Source organism: Equus quagga, chromosome 4, assembly GCF_021613505.1.
Source record: "Equus quagga isolate Etosha38 chromosome 4, UCLA_HA_Equagga_1.0, whole genome shotgun sequence".
Lineage (NCBI taxonomy): Eukaryota > Metazoa > Chordata > Mammalia > Perissodactyla > Equidae > Equus > Equus quagga.
In genome coordinates, this window is record NC_060270.1 from 79,803,199 (window position 1) to 79,819,587 (window position 16,389).

General features: G+C 38.8%; 2 protein-coding genes across 7 annotated transcripts in view; one reads left to right on the forward strand and one right to left on the reverse strand.

The window, feature by feature from the left end:
- ZRANB3 (zinc finger RANBP2-type containing 3) overlaps positions 1-3,987 on the reverse strand; it is a 215,719-nt gene extending 211,732 nt beyond the window's left edge. Inside the window, exon 1 of the mRNA XM_046657892.1 lies at positions 3,849-3,987. The gene's annotated coding sequence lies outside the window, so the exon portion shown is untranslated. The remainder of the gene's footprint in view (positions 1-3,848) is intronic.
- An 818-nt stretch (positions 3,988-4,805) lies between these two features.
- The window catches only part of R3HDM1 (R3H domain containing 1), a 180,952-nt gene continuing 169,368 nt past the window's right edge, over positions 4,806-16,389 (forward strand). For all 6 annotated transcript variants that reach the window (XM_046659030.1, XM_046659032.1, XM_046659034.1 and 3 more), the window contains exon 1: positions 4,806-4,953. The gene's annotated coding sequence lies outside the window, so the exon portion shown is untranslated. The remainder of the gene's footprint in view (positions 4,954-16,389) is intronic.

Below are 16,389 nucleotides of genomic sequence, written 5' to 3' on the forward strand. Positions count from 1 at the left end.
TATTATGCACCAGGCATTGCAGAGGTACCAAGTACACAAAGATGAATTTGTGCCATTGCAGCCTCACCTCCCAGCCCAATCTAGGACAGAAATAAGACATTAAACAAATAACTGCAAGATGATGCAATGAACGCTATGAAAGAAGTAGAGGTAAGAATACCATATGTAAGTGGGAATGTTGACTCTGTAAGGTAGCAAGCAATCAAAGGCTTCACTTAGGAGAAAAAATGCTTGGTATATAGTAGAACTTACATAAATATTTGATTTAACTTTTAAGTTGAAACTTGAAGGAGGAATGGAGTTTGCAGATAGAGAATCAAGATAATGACATTGTACAGAAAGAGAAGGCATATTTGCAAGAACACAAGTTTCAGAAAATCCTAAGCAGTTTAGTATAGCTAAGAAATATGATGCTTGTGACAAATGATAAAGAAGTAAAAACAGGTCAGGCCACAGAGGTTCTCACATGTCATGCTAAGAGAGCTTGGACTTCATTCTGTAAGAAATTGAGAGCCTTATTAGGCTGCTATTTTACAAAGATTACCCTGCCAAATTTGGAAGAAGAGATGTGGAAGCTGGGACAATCTTTTAAAAAGCTACCACAAATACTCCAGGTAATACAATTTATAATCTCTTAGCTTCAGACTCCTATAATCTAATTACCCAGCTGACATTTTGGATATCTCATAGATGTTTCTAGCCTAAATGTCCAAAACCAAAATCTTGATTTCTCCACCAAACCTGTTAGTTCCCTGCCCAATCCTTCAGGAATAGTACAACCATGCAAGTTACTCAAACCAGCAACCTAGGTTCATTCTTGATTTCTCCCAGTAAAATAATTTAAGCTAAAAACAGCATTAAAAAGTTAAAAAGACAAATTTCAAAATGGGAGTAAAGGCTTGCAAACCATGTGGCAAAGAGTTAATAACCTAAGCAATAATTTCTTTAAAATTATTAAGAAACAATAATAGATAACAATAGGCAACTGGAAAGAGATTAAACAACAATGGACAATATACATACAAAAGATGCTCAACATCAACAGAATTCAATTAGATGCAAACTAAATTAATGAGGGATCAGTTTTTACAGTCAGATTAGATAGATTAAAAGATGGGAAATGGGAGCTCTCAAACACTGTTAGTGGGAAAGAAAATGGGTACAACCTTTCTGAAAGGCAGTTTAGGAATTACAAAGTATTTGTGGCTAAATAATTCTATTTCTAAAAAGTTAGGTTCAACGGATAATCAGGCAAGCATACAAAGACACTGTGCATGACAGCATTGTTTTTAAAAGTTAATAACTGATCCAGCAATCTCATTTCTGGGTATATATCCAAAAGAAATGAAAACAGGATCTTGAAGTGATATTTGCACACCCATGTCCATTGCAGCACTATTCACAACAGCCAAGAGGTGAAAACAACCTAAAGGTCCATCAATGAAAGAAGGGATAAATAAAATGTGGTACATACATACTATGGAATATTGTTCAGCCTTAAAAAAGAAGGAAATCTTGTCATATGCTACAATACGGACGAAACTTGAGGATATTATGCTAAGTAAAATAAGCCAGTCACAGAAGGGCAAATACTGCTTGATTCCACTTATATGACATCTCTAAAGTAGCCAAACTCTTAGAAACATAAAGCAGAATGGTGGTTGTCAGGGGCTGTGGGAAGGGGAAAAGGAGTTGTCAATGAGTACAGTTTCAGTTTTGCAATATGAAAAAGTTCCAGAGATTTGTTGCATGACAAGGTGCATATACTTACTACCAGGGTACACTTAAAAATCGTTAAGATGATAAATTCTGGTTTTTACCACAATTAAAAAAAAAGTTAATTGAAAATAATGTAAATATCCATCAGCTAGGAATTGGTTATTTTAGAGATATACAATGAAATACCAGATAGCCATCAAAAACAATAATACTGACATTCATTCGGTCATACACAGCCTATTGTTGAGTTAAAAAAAGTTTACTAAAGAGTACAGTTGTATGATAGCATTCATACATACTCTGTACCTATAAGAGAGAGGTATCTGCAAGGATATTCACCAAAATTTAAAGGTGGTATTTCTGGGTAACAGAATTAGAGATGACCTTTACTTTTTTAAATATATATATCTTCCTGTGTGTTTAAATGCAATGAGTATGTACTATGTCCACGGCAAAGGATGGCTCAAAAGAAAAAGTGACTGCCATCATTCATTCTAGAATTCTGGGATAGAATTTTACGTTTCTCTCTGCTATGTGTCTGGCACATACTGGGGAACTAATAAATTTTTAAGAGGCAGGATGAGCAGTGGTTAAGAGCTCAGGAATCAGGCACACCTGAATATGAATCTCATTTCCAAAATTTACTGATCAGGGCCTTAACGTCTTATTTAACTTCATTGAGCTCCAATTTCTTCAACCATAAAAGGTCAGGTCACAATACTTGCAGACTGTTGCAGGGAAAATAAACACACTTAAAACACTTCACGTTATTCCTGGCTCAGGGGAAAGACTCAATAAAATGATGGCCATCAGTACTATTCATTGACTTGATTTACACTGGAAGAGCTTACGACCAAAAAAAGCCAACCATCTACAGAAGACTGTACCACTAAATTATACTGAAGATCCAAACTGCATTAAAAAGTAAGACACAGTACTTTGCCTGGTGAACCCACGACACTGTTTGGCTGAAAGGTATGGTTATATTGCTGTATTTAGGATTACAGTATAAAATTTATCATCTAGTTGATGCATAAACACCATTCATGAGTGTTGGACACAGACTTATTAGTGCTTCAGTAAAAAAATAAAAATAAAAAAAGAGAAAATATGCTTATTTTAATCCACAGGTAGAATGGAAAGAGGAGTCCAAATAAACGCACAAAACATGACTAATGAAGACGACCTAAAGAGAGATTAAAAGAACGTACAACATTACCATTAATTTGATTTAGCCTGTCTTCCTTCACTACCTTCGGACAAAGAGTCTGTCTTTTTTGGCAGTGCTCCAACCCCAAAGTCTAGTAGAGTACCTAATACAGTGTAAATGCTCGATAAATATTTACAAGCTGATTTCTAAGAAAAGTCTCAGTGAAACCACGGGGAAAACTGAGTTAGAATTTATCTGAGAAAATCTCAGTCAAAATCGGGGAAAGAGTTTAAGAATGAAAGTCACCATGCTTGGGGAGGAAGGCCTTTCCTGATAATTCCTTCTGCATCTCCTTTACTCAAGGAATTTCCCAAGGTACCTCAGAGGGAACGTCCAACAGCATATATACAGCCAATTTTGCATCCCAATGAGGCATAAACTACGGCCTAATGGCTAAGCTTATTAGGCTATGAGCTCCCAAGTCTTTATAATGATGTCTTTATTTATCAGTGTATTATAGTTGGCATCCTGTCGGTTTGATCTACGCTTTACTCAGAACAAGAATGGTAATGGGATCACTCTTCAGTATCAATTCTGAGCTTTCCTCCTTCCGGAGCTTTCCTCCTTCAAAGCAGCCTTTAGAACTGTTTGTAAGAGTGGGAGGAGTTAGGTCCAAACTTCTGAGCCCGTTCTTTTTAGTTAAACTGACGACGTGAAGCCATGCTGCAGGCACAGCGGGTAAAGGCATTACAGGCATAAATGTATGGGTGCAATCAAAGAGTGAGCAACTCAAAAGACAAGAAAAACGGGACTCTGGGACTGCAGTCTAGGGGGCGGAGAAGGGCGTTACGGACTTGAAAAGTACCCCATCCCATTTCCCCCACTCTTGCTTAAAATGCAATTAAATTCCGTTCAAGTTCCTATCTCTCAAGAAAGAAACTACCGACTCGCCCGCCACGCCACTCCCAGACGGCCACACCTGGTGTATTTGCTGCAGAATCTCCAACTCCCGCCACAGGTTTGGCGTGCGTCCGCCCCAAAGCGGAAGTGACTTCAAAGGGCCAAACTGAAAGTAAGAGAGTTCAAATACCAGGAATCTAAAACCCCTACGGTGTTCGGAGAAAATTCTTCTGACTACCTTTCTATCCCTTCTCTCTCCTGCTGCGCGGCGAATAGAATTCACCACAGCCTTGCAGCAACTAGTTCCCCGCCTTAAACTCCAAATCATTCAAAAGTTTGTCCCTTTTCATTGGCCAACGAGGCAGCATGGGTACCTCCCAAGAACTACAATTTCCGTCAGGCCTCGCGGGAAATAACCGGAGGAAAGGATAGGAGCGAGAGCAAAGCACATTGGGAACTGTAGTCAGCGCCGAGCCCAAAAGGGCAGTCACCCCGCCTTCCTTCACCGAGGCTGAGGAAACCAGGTGTTCGGCTTAGAACCCGTTACCGCCAAGAGGAGGGGCCAAGCCCTTAAGCAGCATTCCTCATTTCCCTCCACATGGAGGATAAAATTTTTTTTTTACTCCTATAAAGCACTATAAATACTCTTTGAAGAAATATGGTTCTTTCCAATATCTCCAGGTCAGTAAAAACTGCCAGAACTCCCCCACCTTAGGCTCCAACTCGTGGGAAAAGGTGGCTCTTTTACAAGTGGGCAAAATGGCTGTCCTCTTGGTTTTACCATTGGTTCTCCTTTACGTCCTTCAAGGGCGGTTACTTACCACCGATTGGCTCTTTTTCCCTTGAGGGTGGAGGAAGACTTGGCACTGCTCTCCCGCGGCCCGGGAGGATATAAAGGGGTGGAGCGAAGGCAGTTTGTTCAGGTCTGATTGGATGATCCCCTTGTCACTCAGAAGATGTACAACCTATGATTTGTCGACTGGCCCTCAAAGAGAACGAAGAGGCGGGGCTAGTGCGTGATGGGAAGGGGCGGGCTTCTGCCAGCCGCGGCTGCCGCTGGAGCCGGTGTCCGGGCTGGTGATGGGGTTAATTCCTTTTCGTAAGACTCTTAGTTGCGCCCACCCAGCCCCGCCGACGCCCCGCCGCGCCCCGCTCCAACCGCCTCCTCCTCCTCAGTAACGCGGGTAAGAGATGCCCTTCCCTCCCCCTTCCAGCTCCCCGGGAATAACGCGCCTCGCTCCCCTCCCCCGCCCGCCAACCGGTAGCGCTAACGGAGAAGCAGGCAGGCAAGGGAGAGACGTGGTGTGGGAGAAGGTGGCCTTCCCCGCCGCGCCGTCGGCGCTCCAGCCAGGGCCCCGTCGAGGTGCTACTGCTACCGGCTCGCCAGGAGGTCGGGTTCCGAGGGAGCCCGGCTCGCCTGGCCCGCCGCTGCGGCTGCAGCTGCATCCACTACCTTGTGCCCACCGCCCCCACTCGGGGACCATGTGAAAAGCAAACCCCTCGAGGCCTAGCGAAGGAGGCAGGGGAAAGGTTCCCGAGTCCCTGCCATGGCTGCTGCTGCTGCCCTTGCAGCCCCAGGGACTGGGGAACCAGCCACAGCAGGCCTGCCAGGAGCGGGTGCCGTGCGTGGCTCTGCGCTCTCGAGGGGCTGGCGCCGGTGCCCCGCGCTCCCCGGCCCACCCTGCGGCCGCGGCCCCCGGCCTCGCACCGGCAGAATTTTTAGAAAGGAAATAAGGCATTCCGACCGGTCGGTGAAGTGTAGGTACATTTGCTTTTGGTACCAGAAAAAGCACCATGGGGATAGTAAAAAGAAAGTTGAATGACTGTCAGTGCCACAGACCCTGGGGATCAGATTTACACATTTTATGGTTGAGCCTTAGCCTGCCCCCCAAAATCCCTAAAATATTAAGGCCTAGTAAATAGCAGATGATTTTTCTAATAAGATTTTCCAGTGGGAAAAAAATATATATATCTCTCTCCAAGGTTATAGTTTGCCTAATTGTAACTCTGCAGAAACTCTTTGCTTTTAGCTTAAGTGTCATTGATTACAAGAACTTTTCAGTAAAGATGGTTAAGGTCAGACTGGAAGCCCATCTATTTGTAATATTTGAAACAGTAAGATCTATGTAATATTTAATATAGTATGATACTAGTATAACTAGAGTGATGGGACACACCTCAGTTTAACAAAAATTTGGCGTATTTGGCCGTAGTTGAGAGAGTGCTTCTTCCTCTCATATTGGTTGAGTGTTCATCTTTTCACTCTTTACTTTTTTGCCTGGTTGAATATGTCCTTAAATAATGGATTCTGTAGTTTGTAGTAGACATGCCTGTAATCAGAGGTAAAATTCTAGGCCCACTTCTGAGGCTTACTTGTCACCAGAATAAACTTGGGTTCTGAAGAAATACCTGAATTTTGACTAGGTATTAAGACCATTTCTTCAGTGTCTGAGAAGACTATACTCGTTTAATTGATCTTCCATATTCCATAACTAATACACTTAGATGCCAAAGTGACATAGATCCATAGATTCAGGATCTGGAAGAAGTTGAATGTGTGTTAAAATAAAAAAAATGAAACACATAACCCTGAAAGGTAAGTCCCCTCAGTTCCCTGCAAAGTACCCATAGCATACATCGCTCAGCATAGCATTTTCTAAAACTTCATGGTTAATTGATAAATTGTGTGATGGATGCTTTTAGATCTCATGTGCTTTATGTACAGAAAGGGCTGATGAAAAGATAGGAGGCTTCTCCAGTGTCTCATTAGCTGTGGGACTCCTCTATGAGCCTCAGTTCAGTTTCTTCATCTATAAAATGGAGATGATAATGCTTAACTCCTGGAGCTGTGAGATTTAGAGATGAAGTGTGTAAAGCCCCTAGCATTGTTAACTTGTTATTTTCATGCATATTGAGAGAATAAGTTTGCTATCATACGCACAAGAAGGTGTCGCCTCAGAACATGTTGTGTTAGTGAGGAATACTATGGGGGTTTTCGTTTATATAGTGACTTCAACTAAGTGCAGCTAGCTGTTTTCAAAGTGAAAGGTATGGGGGAAGTTGGTCATCAGCTAAAGAGGAGTTGTTTGTTTTATAGAAGATTTTTTGGTTTTGTGTTAAAATGCAAGTGTGGAATATATCAAATGGATTATCTGGAATAAAGTGTGTGGTAAATTACTGTTTGTTGTTAGTGCAATCGAGTTGATTCCAACACCTAGTGACCCTGTGCACAGCAGAGTGGAACCCTGACTGGTCTTTGTGCGCCATATCAGACAACGTTCTACTGCTATTCATAGGGTTTTCATGGCCATTTTTCCCCAAAGTGGGTGGCCAGGTCCTTCTTCCTAGTCTGTCCTGGTCTGGAAGCTCTACTGAAACCTGTCCACCATGGGTGACCCTGCTGGTATTTGAAGTGCTGGTGGCATAGCTTTTAGCATCACAGCAACACGCAGCCGCCACAGTATGCAGAGATAAATTATTGTAATATCTTTTAAATTTTATTTAGCTGATATGTGTTTCAAGATTTTGTTTATATAGTTGCTATCCATATTCATTGTGCTACCAGGCTACTGGCAAGCAACAGTTGAACGCTTTAATACAGAGTTAAGTTGAAGCAAGTCATTTGAGTTCGTTATGGCCATAGGCTGATTACAGTTTTGTTGCTGTTTTTAATTCTCGTTATTTATCAGTACTTGAGGGGTTCTTTTCTGTGAAACAAAATGCCAGACACACTGTTCCTTTCTCTTCCCAGGCACTTCTGCAAATGTACTGGGTCTTCATACATAGTAGTGTCCTTGGAGTTTGTGTAGTTAGACAAATTTAAGGTTAGCATGAAAAAAGTTTTATTGTGAAGTCTTCTGACAGTAGTGCCTGGCCAGGGTTCAAGGCAGCTGTACCTTATGCTGAATAGTGAGCTGAGGTACATAATGTTATGGCGGCCTCCCAAGTTATTGAACCCAGTACAATTGGATGCCTCTTCGAGGGGCCTAACGTGATAGCAGCAGTAGAAAATTTTATAAAATTGAAATAAGCTTTTTCAAATATTATGTGGAAGACAGGCATTGCCATGCCTTGCCAAGTAATAAAAGAGATTTTCTTGTGCTAGCACTTTACCATACCTAATTATACCCATTTGAGTTAATGTTAAATTTTAATTCCTCAAAAATAAAGAAGCACTGGGAGTTGATAACAGTTTTATTTTTTCCATTCTTGAAAATGGTACCATAATAAACACTTGATGAGTTTGTATTATATTCTTGCTATTTGAATTAGAAAATTTCGCTATTAACACTTTCATGATCTATTATAAATATGTTGGGCAGTCTGTGTGGTCAAAGAGATGTGGTTACAAATGGCAGTGAACTTTTCAAACAGCTCTTGCAGCTCCAAACCACAGAATCAGTACTCTTGTCTTTATAGTCACACTTGAATCCAATGATGATAACTTATTTCTTATGACTTAACTGAACTGAGATGGTTATCACAAAGAGAAGGGAGCGTGTCAGTTTTTTCTCAGTATAATAGTAATCTTTTTCTAAAAAAAAAAAAGAAATCTTCTACTTAATTCCTGTGAATTGATGTTTACAAGTAATACAGACGTGTACAAAGAATCAAATCATATAATCAAACAAAATTTTATTAACCTTGCCCCCAAATAAGGATGTTGTATAATTAAACAAATTTGTACCTGATAAGATGTGAGCATGTGTATCTTTTCCAGAATTTAATTCAATTAGTCATTAGCTGATGGTTGAAATAAGAGATGAGTTATTTAATCCTGGCTCCAGACTAGTTCTCTATCTTATTTTCCAGCAATTTGTTTTTTTTAAATTCTCAGATTTTATCCTTTAATGTTTTGCTTTTTCTTACCTTCTTAGTTCCACACGTACCTATTAACTTAATTTTTTTCCTGTCAGTTTTGAAAGCCCACACTTTATGATCTTTATTGTTCTCTCTTTGCCTTCTGAATTGTAGATTTCTGACTTTTTTCTTAATTTTCTACTTGTAAGGTCACTCCTCTAAGCAAATTCTGAGGTTTAAGAGCCTTCTTATTTCATAAATACTAGACCATGTAGCATGTTTAAGTGATTGTTCTTATAGCCTGCTTGACTAATGTTTTCATCTACAACTCCCTAAAACTATTTCCTCTACAAAAGAAAGTAAGTATGGAAAATAAACTAGATTTGTTTTTATTCTTGAAAGGCAATAATTTGATATTGTCTTGTCTAAGAGTTTAAAGTACTATAATTTAACTTCTACCAACTTTGGTTTGATCAATGACAGATATAAATTCCTTTTGTGGGCTAGTTGTGTGATTAACTTTACTAACCTGTGTTCTACATGAAAGAAGTTCTGTAACTGGTATAAAATATCACCTTACAGTCTGAGTCAGAAGTTTAACTAACTGCAGATTTTCCTTGCTGCCTTGGCCCTCACGGGGAAGGGAAGCTGTGGGATTTAATTTTTTAAAAAAAGTTTTAGTATTGGGGGGTAAAAAAATCTCTGAACCTGTATGCAAAGCAGTGGCTTAAGTAAGCATAAGGCCTTCATTTTAAAAGTCCTCTAGGGAAAGAAGCTTGCTTATTACAGAATTGCTCTGTTTAAAAATAAGTATCTTTTTACTGAAAATGATCCAAATGCCCTTCAATGAGTGAATGGTTAAACAAACTGCTGTTACCATACCAAGGAATACTACACAGCAATAAAAAGGAATGAACAATTTGATACACACAACAACTTGGATGGCTCTCAAAGGAATTGTGCCAAGTGAAAAAACAATCTTAAAATGGAAAAACCATATGGTTCCATTTATATAACATTCTCAAAATGACAGAATTATAGTGATGGAGAACAGATTCATGGTTGCCAGGCATTAGGGATTGGGTGCGGTGGCAGGATGGTTGTGACTGTAAAGGAGTAGCATGAGGGATCTTTGTAGTACTGGAACAGCTCTGTGTCTTGATTGTGGTTGTAGTTACATAAATCTGTACAGGTCATAAAATTGCATGGAAAACACACAGACAAATGAGTGCATGTAAAACTGGTAAAATCTGAATAAGGGTGTGGATTATATCAGTGTCAACCCCTGGTTTTGATGTTGAACTATGCTTAAATAATGTTATCATTGAGGGACTCTGGATGAAGAGTACATAGGATCTTGTACTGTTTTTTGCAACTTCCTGTGAATCTATAATTATTTAAAAATTAAAAAGTCAACTACAAAATTATCCGTTACTTATGTATATGTTCCTGTATAGTATTGAAAAAAGTATCTGTTTTGAAACAAATATCCTCTGCAAAATAGCATTCATACATTTCATATTGTTCATCTGTGTTACTTTTCCTAAGTTGTGTTCACATGCATCTGAGCACAATAGAAATACCTCTTCATCAAACATATCTGAAATGTAGTTTTCATTTTCATTTATATGCCTTGTTTTTCCTAAGTGCCAATTCTTTTCTCATTCTACTTTTATTAGGGCTTGCTACCCTTTCGCTTTCCAGAGCCCCTCTTCATATAAACTAGAAAGTATCTGATTTATCAGTCATCTATATTGTTCATTTTCCACTTGCTGTAAAAGGATTTTGTCAAGAACTGTGCATTCATTATTCAACCAGATATTTACATTTTAAGTCTAGTGATTATCTGTAAGACAAAATAAAAAAATTTATCCCCTTGTAAAGACATATAAAACTAGCAAATGAGAAATACCTTGGAGGAAGAAAGTGATAGAAGTGCTTGTTAAGTTATGCTATGTTTACTGTGTGACTATACACCTTTTATTAAATGTTCTAAAACAATGGGAGAGGAATGTGAGGAGATCAAAAGTAAAAGTGTAGAGGTGGAGGAGGATACCAACTTGGGGAGGATAAGCTTTCTGTTATATGAATGACCTTCCTCCATTTTGAGTTAATTATTGTGTATGGTGTGAGGTAGGGGTCCGTATTCATTCTTTTACATGTGGATATCCAGTTTTTGTCTCAGCATCATTTGTGGAAAGACTATTGTTTCCTCATTGGGTTGTCTTGGCCCCTTTGTTGACCATAAATGTAGGAGGTTATTCTCAACTCTAAATTCTGTTCTATTGATTTATATGTCTGTTCTTATGCCAGTAATACCACACTGATTATATAACTTTGTAACAAGCTTTGAGATTGGGATATCTGAGTCCTCCAACTTTGTTCTTTTTCAAGATTGCTTTAGCTATTCTAGGTCCCTTTTATTTCTTTGTGTAGTTTAAGATCAGCCTGTCAATTTATACAAAGAAGCAAGATTGAACTTTGTTAGGGATTGTGTCAAATATGTAGGTCAGTTTGGCAGTTGGGGGAGTATTGCTATTTTAACGATCAATATTACATGAGAGAATTTCTTTAATATTTAATGATTCACTTAAAAAGAATAATAGACCCACTTCATGTTAATGTAAATATTGTATTTTATGAAAAATAACTTTTAAAAATTAAAAAATAGTGAGAAGAATGGCACTACTTTACATTTTTAGAAATCTGCTACTGTCTGGTTTATCAGAAGATAGCTGGCTTCTCATACCTGCTTTTGCGTTCAATCTGATGTGACATGTGGTTTTGGTTGAAGTATGAGAAGATTATTTGGCCACACACGAATATATAGAGGAAAAGGGAGGACCTCACGGACCCTTTGAAAGGATCTTGAGGATCCACAGTGGTCCTTGGACCACACTTCGAGAACGGCTTGTCCAGTTAAAAGAAATATATATTTGGAAACTCAAAAACTTGGTTAAAGGTCACAAGTCTGCCACTTAACAGCTGGTGTGATTTTGAGCAAGTAACTTAGCCTCTGAGTCTGTTTCTTCGTTTGTAAAATTAGGATAATGACACTCCCTTTTAGAGTTTTTGTAAGAAGAAAACAAGATCATGCCTATAACGTTTTGAGTATATAGGAACGCAAAAGAATTGATGCTTGTCTTTCATTTATACTTGTCAACCTCTCTCTATTATACAGGATTAGCTCATGTTTTTCCACTGCAAGTTTGCATATCACAGCATGGTGACCTTCATGTAAATTTGGTTTATTGTATGAGTATTTACTTAAGAGCTGAGCTCTGTTCATATGGTTTCTACTATCAGTCCTTTTAATTACAAATCATGAATGTGAACAAGTAAAGGAAAGGAAAAGGCCAACAAAAAAGATAAAAGAATCTCTCAGAAACGGGGAGTTAAAATTGATGACTCCTTTAAGACCCTTTGTCACCTCACTCCAATCCGGCTATTAACTGTTGAAGAATGAAGGAAACTACAAAAATTCTGCCTTAAATTAAAGAATGGTTCTTCAGCATGTGTTTTCCATGTTAAAACTAATAAAATTAAAATATAAATGTCTCCAAATCCTTAATGATTCTATAAATACTGAACTAAATCATATATAAGGTTTAAAAAATAAACTCTGATCATTACTGTAGTAACTTTAGCATTGAATTTATCTGCATTGCTATCCAGGGTGTGAAATGAATGGATTCATTCATCATTCATTCAGCAGTTAGTGAAAACATACTAGTTATATAAAACATTAAAAGCCCTTGCCTTCATGGATCTTATTTTCTAGTGGATGAGACAAAGAAGTGACATTTATGGAAAATATAATGTCAGAAGCTATTGCAATGAAAAAAAAAAAAGCAGGTTGAGAGGTTAAAGAGTGATGGAATGAGGAGTAGGGTCTATTTTAGATAGGGTGGTCAGAGAAGACCTCTTGACATTTGAGCAAAAACCTGAATGAAGTGAGGGAACAAGCCGTGAGCTATGTGAGTGAAGAACCTTCTGGGTAGAAGTAACAGAAAGTACAAAGCCCATGAAATGGGGACATACTTGGATGGAGATGGAATTGCGCGTGTTTACTGAAGTTCAGCAGTGTTCTCCTGAAGAGAGTTAGGATTTAAAGGAACAAGTATTTTAAGAACACTTTGAGGTGTGGCTCTGGGGCTGTCAACTATGCATATTTATTAGCTAAGTGAATAATTTCCGCTGTAGAGCCTCCTAATCCCAAATGTACTAGATTTTAAGGGACATTTGCAAAGTCTAAACCCAAATCTTGAATCTTCGCATATCAAGGGTTTCTTTTTTTTTCAGTGCTAAACCAAAAGATGTGGTAGTTTTCTTAAAATTACCTGCATCACAAAGACCAATAGATAAATCTTTGTGCTTTGTGTTGGAATGTGAGAGAAGTCATCTGGTCCAACCTTAGTGATTCTCAAGGATCAGTCCAGTGGCACTCACCTGGGCAGCTTTTCCTAAAGTTATCTGCATTTCCTTTCCTTTCTTCCAGGGGATATTTGAGTGGAGAGAAGGGGAAGTATCTGGCTCGTGCCTTTGGAGCAAGCTCTTGTGGGGATCTGACATGACAGAGAAATCAATCAGATAATCATTTAGCCTTTGTTTGAACTATTCTAGTGATGGCAGTGCATCCCTAGGGGACTTGTCTTTACATTATATTTCTTTGTTTCAGGGTCTTCAGATTAACATTTATATATGTGTATGTGTGTGTGTCTGTGTGTGTGTGTGGTTTGGGGTTTTTTTTTGATGTAGAGGGCATAGTCAGAGGAGGTGAGGTCCAGCTGGTCCCAGACATAATTGAAATGTTATCATAAAGGTGCATCAATATCAGGTTCACCTGTCCCTTCTTCCTCCCCACCTCTCCCCTCCAGAGAGTAGAAACTAACGTGTGGGTAGGGATGGGAGACTTTACCTGCCCAGGCCCAAGACCCTCCTGCTTGGCCCAGTTGTCCTAAAAAGGGGAAGGGTGGAGGAGCAACCCTATAGATGTCCTCAGTTGGTAGCTGTCTCCCCTTTATACTCCCCGTGGCAGTTTGGCGCCCTCCTTAGACTTGCCAGGTTGGATTCCTTATTGTTGCTGGCTGAGAACCTAAATCTAGTCCTTAAAGCACATTAGATCTTGTCACAGAACCAGGCAACTAGACCATAATGGTATCTTTGTGGTTTTAGGTTTTGTCTTACTCAAGGTGGTATGACCACAGGAAAGAAATGTTTTGAAGAACATTTTTTAAACTTATTTTTAGGTCATTTTGATAACAATCAAGTTGATTTGAGGAAAATGATGCTCAGATTTAAGTGTTTTTACTTGGGTAAGTTTGCTAATTTCTGTATCTTTTGAAGTAAAAAAAATTTCATATTTATTGTTCAATATGCTAATAGATTTTAAACTTTTTTTTTTTTTTTTTTTTGACTGGGATAGAAAACTGAGCCAATGTAGAACTTACTGCATTTCTAAAATTAACTTTTTGGAAGGTTTGTATTTTTTAAAAGCTTTTTTAAAAATCAAAACAATGCATACACATAAAAATCAAACAGTAACAGTGGATCTGTAATTGATTATCTTTCCCTTTTCTACTGTTTTATTATCAGAATTCATGAATCACTTGAGGAGGGCTAGAATATTCTTAGCACCAAACATCAAATAGATTCTTTTTTATGCTTCCATCTTTTTATCAGAAACATGTCACATTATTTTGTTACATGTTAGAAGCATGGATTTCCTATAATTTTTTTTCCGGTTTTCCTGGAGTTTCTATATCTGTGGCTTTTTTCTGATTAACAAACAATAATGTACTGTCAACATACCCTCAAAGTTAACTTGGTCTCTGTTTCACGGAGGCCTCTTTCCCTCAGAGAGTTTCTCTTGGATTCTTGTGTCCTGCTCTCATCCTGGGACTTCCCTTCACTCCCCTCCCAGGTTGAGTCACCTGATTGCTGGATCCCGTGGATCCTTCCTCTTTCTTGTTTTTTACACTCATTTTGCTAGGTGGTAGCCTGAAGTAGCTTCCCAAGAAAAGTTGCTCAGAAAGTAAACCTTTTGAGATTTTCCCTGAAGTCTTTATTCTGCCATCAAACCTGTTTGATAGTATAGAGTGCTAAATTCAAAATCATTTTTCCCTTGTACTTAGATCGCTGGTGTCTTCTCCCATCTGAGTTGCTTTTGAGAGACCTGCTGCTGAAATTTTCCAAGCATATGCAGAATTTGATAGATTACTCAGTTCTACAATTAACATTTTGCTCTAGCTCTATCCTATTTCTATCTGTCAGTCTATCTTATTTTTTGATATATTTTAAAATAAATTGCAAGAATCAGTATACTTTATTCTTGAACATTTTGGCATGCATGTAATTAACTAGAATTCAGTATTTGATTACTTTTTTTTTTCTTGAGGAAGATTAGCCCTGAACTACCATCTGTGCCAGTCTTCCTCCACTTTATATGTGGGTCACCACCACAGTGTGGCTGATGAGTGATGTAGGTCCATGCTCAGGATCCAAACCTGCCAATCCAGGTCACCGAAGCGGAGCGCACTGAACTTAACCACTATGCCCTAGGGCCGGCCCCGATATTTGATTATTTTTTTGTAGGTAGAAGTGCATACAGAAAAATGCACAAGTCACACATGTTCCATTCAGTGAGTTTTTGACAAATTGTGTACACACCTGTAACCCATGTGTCAGTGTATAGATATATCTGTATATATCTATATTCAAGATACAGAACATTGCCATCACCCCAAGGAACAATAATCAAAAGTTCTGATTCTTTTCCACCATGTATTTTCTTGTGCTAGGATTTACAGAAATGGAATCATACAATATGGACTCTTTTGTGTAAGCCTTCTTTCCTTCAATGTGTTTTTCAGATTTATCCTTGTTGTGTGGATGACTAGTTCCTTTTTATTACAGAATAGTATTTTATTGTATAAATATATAGTTCATTTTTCTGTTCTATTGATGGCCACCTGTGTGCTGTTTCTAGTTTTTAGTTATTATAAATAAAGCTGTGTGACTCGAAAGAATTTGAGAATGTTTTAAATCTTAAATTAAAAATACCTGCTAACATGTGATATACTACACAAAAATCCATTTGTTCATTTCTTCTTCTTGTTGTCTTTTTTTTTTGCTGAGGAAGAGTTACCCTGAGCTAACATCTGCTGCCAATCTTCCCCCCACACCTTTTTTTTTTTTTTGGTACGTGAGCCACTGCCACAGCATGGCCACTGACAAACAAGTGGTGTAGGTCTGAGCCCAGGAACTGAACCCAGGCCGCTGAAGCAGAATGTGCTGAACCTCTCCACTAGGCCACCAGGGCTGGCCCTGTTCATTTATTCTTTATTCCATTCTTTTCCTAGTTCTTGAATTTTTAATACAGAATTGTTATAACTTAGCTGAGAATACTGTCACAGTTTTTATGATTTCTTGCTAATTCTCAGTAGTATAAAGAGCAGGTAGGAAGATTGCTTAAAATCGCCTCCCGTTTTTTAAAGTTCTGAACGTTCTTTTTGAAACTTTAGAATTAACCTGTTTTTCCTAGTCCATTGATTGACTTTAGGTAATTAAGTGTTTGTATTAAATAGGTGTAGTTAAGGGCCCAGCCAAGTGGCACATCAGTTACGTTTGCACGTTCCGCTTCTGTGGCCCAGGGTTTGCCGGTTCAGATCCCGGGTGCGGACATGCCACTGCTTGGCAAGCCATGCTGTGGTAGGCGTCCCACATATAAAGTGGAGGAAGATGGGCAAAGATGTTAGCTCAGGGCCAGTCTTCCTCAGCAAAAAGAGGGGGATTGGCAGCAGATGTTAGCTCAGGGCTAA